Source organism: Hibiscus syriacus, unplaced genomic scaffold, assembly GCF_006381635.1.
Source record: "Hibiscus syriacus cultivar Baekdansim isolate YM2019G1 unplaced genomic scaffold, ASM638163v2 tig00112231_pilon, whole genome shotgun sequence".
NCBI lineage: Eukaryota > Viridiplantae > Streptophyta > Magnoliopsida > Malvales > Malvaceae > Hibiscus > Hibiscus syriacus.
Window position 1 is genome coordinate 2,758,712 of NW_024063276.1, and position 9,921 is coordinate 2,768,632.

A 9,921-nucleotide genomic window follows, 5' to 3' on the forward strand; every position below is an offset into this window, starting at 1 on the left:
CACATGGCACCATCCGATTGGAGGATTAAATTTATCTTAACTTATTAAAATTAGGACCAAATTTATAAAATATATAAATAAGAGTGACTAAATGTGTAATTATACTAGTTTTATTACCTGTCGCATCAGGTTAAATATTAATGGCAAGTGACTTAATTAAATTTATTTAAATAATAATGGCAAGTAACATTTTTAGTATTTTCATTAAAATTGTTTTGAAAATTTTAAAAAATAGGAATCACATGGTCTAGGTTTTTAACTCAAATATGTTCAAATTCTTCCAACAATAATATTATTTGAATTAACGGTATCAAAAATCCTCAAAGTTTTATAAAATAATAATGTGGTCCCTAAATATTTTATAATCAATATGGTACTTAAATTGAATTTTTAATAATTTTACTTTGTATTTTTATATTTAATATATTAATAATTTTTATTTTTATATTTTAAATTTTAATAATTTCTTAGTTTTTTAAAAAAATTAAAAACTCCTGAAACTTTAGAAAAAAAATCAGTTTGATACTTGCACTTACCCAAAACATCAATTAAGTCAATCTATTACATCATTGTCCGTTGTGTACTATCACAACAACATCGTGGACTGTCAAATGAATATGATAGATTACCATAAAAACTTTGTGAACTACCATATAAGCTTCACGACGATAAATGTTTGATTTCATTGATCAAAAGGTTAAATTAATTTTTTCTCAGTTTAAGGGCCGCTTTTAGTGCCAAAAACAATTCACGGACTACATTAGGTTTTTAAGTTCTAGGGTCTCAAATATCACTAGACATTTTTTTTCATTTTAATGACGTTTTTGTGTATCTTGTTGACAATAACATTTTTGGTTTTTTTAATTTAACTGATGTACAATATGCTTTAACATTATATTCTTATTGTAAATTAAAATAATTTTTATTCATAAAATTTCTTATCAATTTTGTTATTTTATATTTGTATAACTCACATGTTCAATTTATGTAATGAAACTTTTTAATAATTATATTTTTAATTTAATTATTTAATAAGGGTTAATCACCCCATTCATATATTAACTATACTCGATTCTCAATTTCATACATAAAGTTTAAAAATTCTCAATTAACTACATAATGTTTCTACTGTTAACAGATCCAACCATTTTCGTCACGGAAAGTGACATGGTATAACCTATAACAAACTGACACGTGGCACTTAAAAAATATATTTTTATTTTTTAGGTAAATTATATAATTCATCATTCAACTATCTTCTCACTCTTATTTTAGTCACTAAAGTTTAAATTTTTTTAATTTAATTGAAGAGAGGCAAGGTGGTGCTTACCAAAGAGCGTCGCCACTAAAGTTGGAATTGCCGCCGAAGCTAGCGTGAAAGAGGATACACTGGCCACCTTATCCAACAAGATTAGCAGCCCCAGCTCCTCAGCTTTAGAAAAAAAGCTGAGTTTCTCTATCGACGAAAGGGTGAGTCCAAGCTCCGCCTTGGATAACAGACCCGGCAAGAGACGAATCTGAAATTATATTTTTTATTTTTGTTCTTCGGCAATGACGGCTCCAACAAGAGATGAAGCTCACGTGAAGAGTGAGCGAAAAAGCAAACCTTACGCTTGCAGTTCTTTCCATCTTTGCAAGCTTCAGTTCTGTAACGTGTAGGGTGGAGCCAACACTCAAACACTCTGTGAGGGAACTCGCAGTAGTTCCCGCGAGGGCATCCTCTGCCTTGGCAAAAGTCGGAGCAGATGGTGGAGTAGTACCGGCGTGCCTTCTCTCCAGGATGAACGAAGGGGCAGTAGGTCCAATCGTGACTCCAGCTCCTAGTAGACTTCCTCACCTTGAACTCGTACATGCGGAAATGGCCACCGCTGTAGGGATCGTCAACCCCCGCTACAGTCGTCTTTGGTACTACTGAAGTTGAAGCAAATCCACTCACATTAGATTTGCTCAACAACGATTCATACATCTTTATTTCTTCATCCATTGCTAGTTTAGATTCTCCGGTAGCCATTATACCAGTTACGACTTTTAATTTTGGAAAAATATGTGATTTTGTATTAAATTGGATTAAATCGAAAAGAGTCACCATCAACCTTTGATTTAGGTAGGTCGAATACCTAAAAACGTCTTTTAAAAATAATTTTAAGAAAAATCATTTTTTAAGACAAAAATTAGTCTACGTTTACCAAAGATTCGTTTAAAACAGGTTCGGGAGTCGGTTACGCGTGGGAAAGGATTACCACCCCCACAACGCCCAAAATTAGTACTGTGTCGCTTACACGTTGTCGTAATAGTGGAAATTCTGAATTGAATATAAGATTAAATTATGATTTATTTATTGAAATTTAATTAATTGCTTCGACCTAAATATTAGGGAAAATTCTTTAACTTGAAAAGAAATTTCGAGATTAGCAATTCTCTATTGGAAAAACTATTTCGACTATTTCTTATCCATAAAGAATATTCCCTCATCATTGATTAAAAACGCAATTCGAATATAAATTAAGCATCTTATAAAATGACATAAATAAATAAAGTCAAACAAAATAAAATAGACGTTAGTAATATATATAAATATACAAGGGTAAATTAATTTATATATATATATACACATATATGAATAATATGATATAATATATATAAACGACATAGACCAAATTATAAAGATAATAAATATATATAAACATACTTATATGATAAAAATAAAAGTAACAGAAATCAAATTATGCAATAGGAGTCGAGTTATGCACATGAGGATATTATACAATTTATGTAAAAAAATGTCATACGATCACATATACATTGAAGAATACACAAAGAGCTATTATGCAAAGTAACCTATTCAATATATATATATATATATATATATATATATATATATATATATATATATATATATATATATATATATATATATATATGTATGTATAAGTTAAACACATGTAATATAGAATACATAGAACCATCATACAATTATAATAACCAAAGCATATTCAATATAAATATATATATAATACTTATGAACTAGTGTTAAAAAATAAAAAAATGCATAACATAAATTACATACACCTGTAAGTTAAACACATGTTTAATCGAAAACACTAAATTTCGTACTAATATATCACATGTATATTATAATGAAAATATATAAAAGCAACATAATGACTAAAATAAATAAACAAATAAAGTTAGGGTTAAAATCAGAGATTAGACAAAGATCAAGTCACAAAACACAAATAATCACATTTCATTTACTAAAATCAAAATAAACCCATACGCATTCAGGACCAAAATATAATATGCGAAAACTTGGAGCTTTAATGTATAAATGAAAGGAAATATTAGCATTCAGGACTAAAATCGAATATGCACAAAATACAGAGATAAAAGTATAAATATATAAACTTACGATTAGGGACTAAGATGAATTAAAATGAAAAATAAAATGGCTCAATAAATAGATAACCCATGCATTGGAAATATCATGCCTAAACCTTAAAACACTATCGTTTTACTCTTTTAATATATATAATATATATGGTAAAAACTAAACCCTTATTTCATTTAGCATATTATTTTCTTTCCTTTAAAACAAATCCTCTGCGCCGTTATCCTCTTCTTCTTCACTCTTTTTTTTCTTCAACCAAGAGCCACAAAGGCTCGATTCAACGCCGCTCTTGGCTGTAAATTGGCCACGGTTTGGTCCTAGTCTTCCTCTTTTCCTCTCAGACGACAAAATTCAAACGGTGGAATCCACACCTTAAGGTAAGACCGATTAATCCCTCCCCTCTTCATTCTGTTTTTTTTATTAAAGCACTCGAAGGGCTGTCAATGGAAACCGACCCTTCCATTATTTGAATTCTAGCAAATAAACCAACATGCAAACCGTCGTTCATCGACGACGATAACCTCACCCAAGCGTGGTAGATTCCTATGAGGGAACCCGAACGTCTCAGGTAAACAAATCGAACCCTACCCCCTTCGTTCTCTCAATTTTTTATTTCGAATTAAAGAAATAAAAAAATGCTAGGAAATAAAATAAAAATGCGTGTATTGGTATTGATTAACTAAAAAACGAAAAGAGTATCCTTTTTTCCTCTACTATTTGCTTCTGAGATTTGGTTTTGACTAAATGCTTCACTCGATGATGGTTAATGATCTTTTGTTTTTGGTTTTTGATTTTGATTTTCTGTTCTAGGTTGTTAGGATTAATCTCTCTCGGTACTGCTTTGGTTTCTAATCTAAGAAAACAACCATGTTTGGCACTTCTGTTAAATTTTTGTAAAATAAAAAATTATAAAAAATGAAAAGATGGAATCACACTACCTTCCTTTCGGTTCATTAAAAAATTGAAGGGAGGAATACCCTTAGTTTACACTGTTTTTTTTAATCCCAGAGCAGAAAAGTTCCCTACTCTGGTTACAACGAAAACCCCCTGTGTTGAATCTGTTTTCCCCCCTTCCTGTTTCATTCGAGACCCTTATTTTATTGCTCGTTGTTCTCTGTCCTTTTATGTTTGCAAGTCAATAATTTGGTGATGACTTTGATCGATGAAATCTGGTTGTAGCAGGTTGAATCCCAGATTATCCGGGATTTATTTTGTTTTTGAAACGTTTTTTCAATGTAGTGGTTGACTTATTATTAATGATATTTTGTCCCCTCCCCTTTGCTATTATGACTTGCATGTTCTTGTATTGAATGTAGGAATCACAGTGCCCCACGAGCATGACTTTATCATGGTGAGTCATATAGTTGTTTGATATGGTGATTGTGGTGGACCATAGCATTTCCTCCTTACTTGTAATCATGGATGTTTAGGCTTGGGTTATATTGGGCCTGCAACAAAAATGTAATAATAATATTAATGATATAATAATAATAATATATAATTAATATTTATAATAATTTTTAACCCCGATCAAAAATGGGTGTCTACAGCTGCCCCTCTTTGTGCATTCTTGTGTTAACAATAATAGGGCAAATATGAAAAAGACAACCAGTTTTTGTCCAGTCTTCCTTCGTTGTTGGATTGAACAGGTTATTCTCATTATGAACTTCTTCTCTCTTATGGACGAGTTCTTCTCATTATGAACTCTTCACTAAAAATGTTGATCCCTCAAGCGAGGCATCACTGATTTGAAATGCTGTGAATCGAGTGCTAGGTCAAACAAGCTCTTCTCATTATGAACTTCTTCTCTCTCGTTGAATGAGTTCTTCTCATTATGAACTCTTCACTGAAAATGTTGATTCCTCAAGTGAGGCGTGACTGATTCGAAATGTCAGGAATCGAGTGATAGGTCGAACAAGCTCTTCTCATTATAAACCTCTTCTCCCTCTGTTGGATAAGTTCTTCTCATTATGAACTCTCCACTGGAAACTCTGATATGTGATCGAACAAGTTCTTCTTATTATGAACTTCTTCTCTCTCGTTGGATGAGTTCTTCTCATTATGAACTCTTCACTGAAAATGTTCATTCTTCAAGTGAGGCGTCACTGATTCGAAATGTCATGATTCGAAATGTCGAACAAGCTCTTCTCATTATAAACTTATTCTTCCTCTTTCAGATGAGTTCTTCTCATTATGAACTCTCCACTGGAAATGTCGATCTGATTATCTTTTCTTTGAAGATTTTCAAACCTGCAAAAGATGATCATGTGTCAATAATAAATGTGTTTGAAGCACCTGAAGGTATTTACCTAAAGGTTCTCGAATCTTTATTAAGATCCATTTCTTTCGATGGTGAAAAATATGGATTGATTCTTTGCTAAAGTCGTGAAATAAAATCTTAGTTGGCTTTTTAAATTCCTGTCAGAAATTTAACACTTGATGAAAATTAATAAGAAACTTGTTTTAAGAGAAGCACTCTTGAGTGAGATAAATTTTATTTTGAAGGAAAATTGTCTCAAGGGTTTTAAGAAAAACCATCTTAAGTGAGATAAATTTTTTTCAAATGAAAACTGCCTCAAGCAGAAGAAGTTTTACGTTAAAACCTCAAGGGAGACAAAACTTTGTAAAATCGTCTCAAGCGAGACGAAGTTGATTTTAAGAAAAACCATTTTAAGGGAGACAAAAATTTGTTTCAAGAGAAATTGTCTCAAAAACTTGTTTCAAGAGAAACTGTCTCGAGGGAGACAAAATTTGTTTCAAGGGAAACGTTCTCAAAATTTTGTGTTTCAAGAGAAACGATCTTAAGGGAGACAAAATTTGTTTCAAGGGAAAATGTCTCAAGAGAGACAAAATTTGTTTCAAGGGAAACGTTTTCAAAGTTTATGTTTCAAGAGAAACTGTCTCAAGGGAAACAAAATTTTGTTTCAAAAGAAACTGTCTCAAGGGAGACAAAATTTGTTTCAAGGGAAACTATCTAAAGCGAGATAAAATCTCCTGTTTCGAGGAAAACCAATCTTGAGCGAGATAAAATCTAATGTTTCAAGAAAAAATAATCTTTAATGAGATAAAATCTTCTGTTTCAAGGAAAAATAATCTTGAGTGTGATAAAATCTTTTGTTTCAAGGAAAAACAATCTTGAATGAGATAAAATCTTATTTTTCAAGGAAAAACAATCTTGAGTGAGATAAAATCTTTTTTTTCAAGGAAAAACAATCTTGAATGAAATAAAATCTTTTGTTTCAAGGAAAAACAATCTTTAGTGAGATAAAATCTTCTGTTTCAAGGAAAAACAATCTTTACTGAGATAAAATCTTATGTTTCAAGGAAAAATAATCTTGAGTGAGATAAATCTTATGTTTCAAGGAAAAACAATCTTAAGTGAGATAAAATCTTTTGTTTCAAGGAAAAACAATCTTGAGTCAAATGAAATGTCTTCTTTCAAGTAAAATAGTCTCAAGTGAAACAAAGTCTGTTTTTAAGAAAAACAATCTCCAGTGAGATGAATCCTCTGTATTAAATGATAATGTCTCAAGCGAAACAAAATTGTCTGAAAATGTTGAATCTGAAGATGATTGCTCCCTCTTGCTGAGGATGTCTTGTTGTCTTTTACTCTCACTTTTTCCTGAAAGATCTACAAAAACGTAGCTGAATGCAACTATTATGAATGAATGTTTGATGCAAAGATGCAAATTCATGTAGGTGTAATGCATGACTTTTTTATATGCAAATGATGTTCTTATGAATGCAAAAAATGTTGATGGAATCTTCATTTAACTTTAAAGTGGCTATCTCGGTCGTCTTCTACTTGATCACTTCTTCCCAAAGTCTACTCAAATATTCATATAGCAACTCATAATTTCCAACTTGCATTTTTGAAGATCCATCTAATCTTGTTCTCTCTTCTTGTCGTCTTCATTTTCTGTCTTCATTTCAGAGAAAACATTTTCTTTCTCAACTTTTTGCTATGATCAGAAATATGACTATGTTGCCCTATTTTCAGAGACTATGCGTATGACTATGCCAAACTCTGTAAAGATCAAAGGGAGAGTTACGTCAATTCTGATTTGACTCTTGAAACTCGACATCAGGAGGACTTATCCAAATTTCATGTCACCACATCTAGTCACACATCAAATGAGGCTTGTTTTTAACAACAACCCATCTTTCAGCCTTAGTTGATACCACTAGTCTCTTGCTGTTAAGATTTTATCACCTATTTCGTGGAAAGAAATCTTCATCATATCTCACTTCTAACCTTGGGGTTGAAGAAGACAAACTTCATAAATAGAAACACAATATGATCGCAATATTTGTTCAGCACCATAATCACTGGTTCGTAAAGGATTTAGCACGTATTCATCATTTCCTGTAGCTTCTGCTCAGATTTCTCAATCAGTGATGCTCTTTGCATAGTGTTTGGAGCTTTTGTAGGATGTCACTTAAGAACAAATCTTAGTGAGACCGCAAGTGAGATACTTTAACTGCCAGCATCAAATCACCAGCATAATATAACTTCCTGATTAACAAAGCAATTATGTATAGTTAGCTCCATTGTCACTGATTTATCATTTTCATTCTTCATATCTTTTTATCTCATTAGAAATATTTGCTCAAATTAATGATCTTGACACATGATGATATGGGCCTTCAGCATACCCCAATATTTGCTGATATGAACGTTCAAAATGTATTCAAAATTGTTTCTTACTGATATGAGCCTTCAAAATGCCCCCACATGAATCATTTTTTGTCTGAGATGGGCCTTCAAAATGCCCTAACATTCTATTTCTGGTTTAAATGGGCCTTCAAAATATTCCAACCTTTTCATACTAGTGCGAGCCTTCAATATGCCCCACATGGATCATTTCTGTCTAAAATGGGCCTTCAAAATGCCCCACATGGATCATTTCTGTCCTTTTTCATGCTGATGTGAGTCTTCATGAAGCCCCACATGGATAATATGGACCTCCAACCTTCAAGTTAACTTTGATAATGCCCTATTTGTGGATCATTGTGGCTTTATTCATGCTCAAATGTGTTTATCTTGAATACTCTCATTTTGGTGTTACTAAACAACAGTGTTGTCAAGTAACTTCAAGGGATTATCTTCATGTTATCACAAACTTAAGAAGTGATCAATCTTTCTAATAGAAATGACTGAGAGATGTACTTCTTCTGAGTAAGGTGGTTATCTTCTGCTTGACTTGCTGCATTTTTGCCTTTTTTGCTATGCACTGGATATGTGATCTTTTTTTGAACGAGACAATCATCCTCTTCTTATTAGGTTACTGATAATATTACGAGAGAGTGTTACAAGTTCTCTCCTCCAGTCCTCCTGATCTTCCGGACCACCTGCTTTCAAGAATGTGAAGTGCTTCATCGCTCATTATTTTTCTCATGTAGAGGCATAACATTCCTCAATTTAATTCAAGAACCTTTCTCATTTGAGACTATCCTATTTGAAAATGTTTTCCTCCTTTCTTTATCAAAGAATAAAAGAATTTTATAAAGTATTATTTCTTACAGGTTCACAATAAAATCAAATCATAAGCATGAGTTTAAAGAATATCAAAAGAATCAACAACTCTTTAATGTTATAAAGTTATAGTTCTTTGACAAGAATCAAGATTTATGGGTAAATTTCAGGTTGGCTTTCCTATTTTCTATGGTTACATCTATTGAAGATGTCACTCCTCTCTCATTCTTTGTGAACATTGCCACATGCCTCACTTTTATTGACTTGGTATTTTAACCGGATGCGGACAAAATGACGCAACTAGCATAGCCAATTACTAGACCATCTAAAATACCTCCATTTCACTTCTCTGAAATCTTCCCTTTAACCAAAGTAATGCAAAAATATCGATCTAAAAATGAAATTTTTGTGTGCTCGTGTGTAGTTGACTATAACATGTGTTCCTTAACTCCCTTAGTCCTTATTTACCGAAACTCTTTATTTATAAAATTTGCCATGGTATGGCTAGTTGAGATCAACTTTATTGTAATTTGTCTTTATCGGGATAGCTAAAGAGTTCATCTCATCACAAAGTCTTCGACTTGACAATCGCAGTGGAGCATACACCGAATTACCAAGTACCCGATCAAGGTCATGGTTTGAATATAATCTATTCATAAAGCCAGGGCTTTCGAGTTTCCTCTATAACCAATTGCCTATAGCAGAATAACTAAGCTTTATTGTATACATATAATATAATAAGCTAGCTGAATATTATCCATAAAGTCGGGGATATTAACCAATTGCTCTAGAGGGACAACTCAAGCTTTATTGTATATATAATAATATAACATGGATATATAACTCTTAAGAAAAACTTGTTATAGCCTAGGTGGTTTGATGGAAATCAAAAAATCTCATCGTTAGAGTTTAATTCCCAAGCAACTGACTTTGCATAATTCTAAAGATTTCATCATCAAACGTCATCAATAGAAAGTAATCTAGATATTTTCGTAAAATCGCACAAAAGATGGCCCATGTTGTACGCTCCTATATGTAAATACCAAGCTTTTTATCT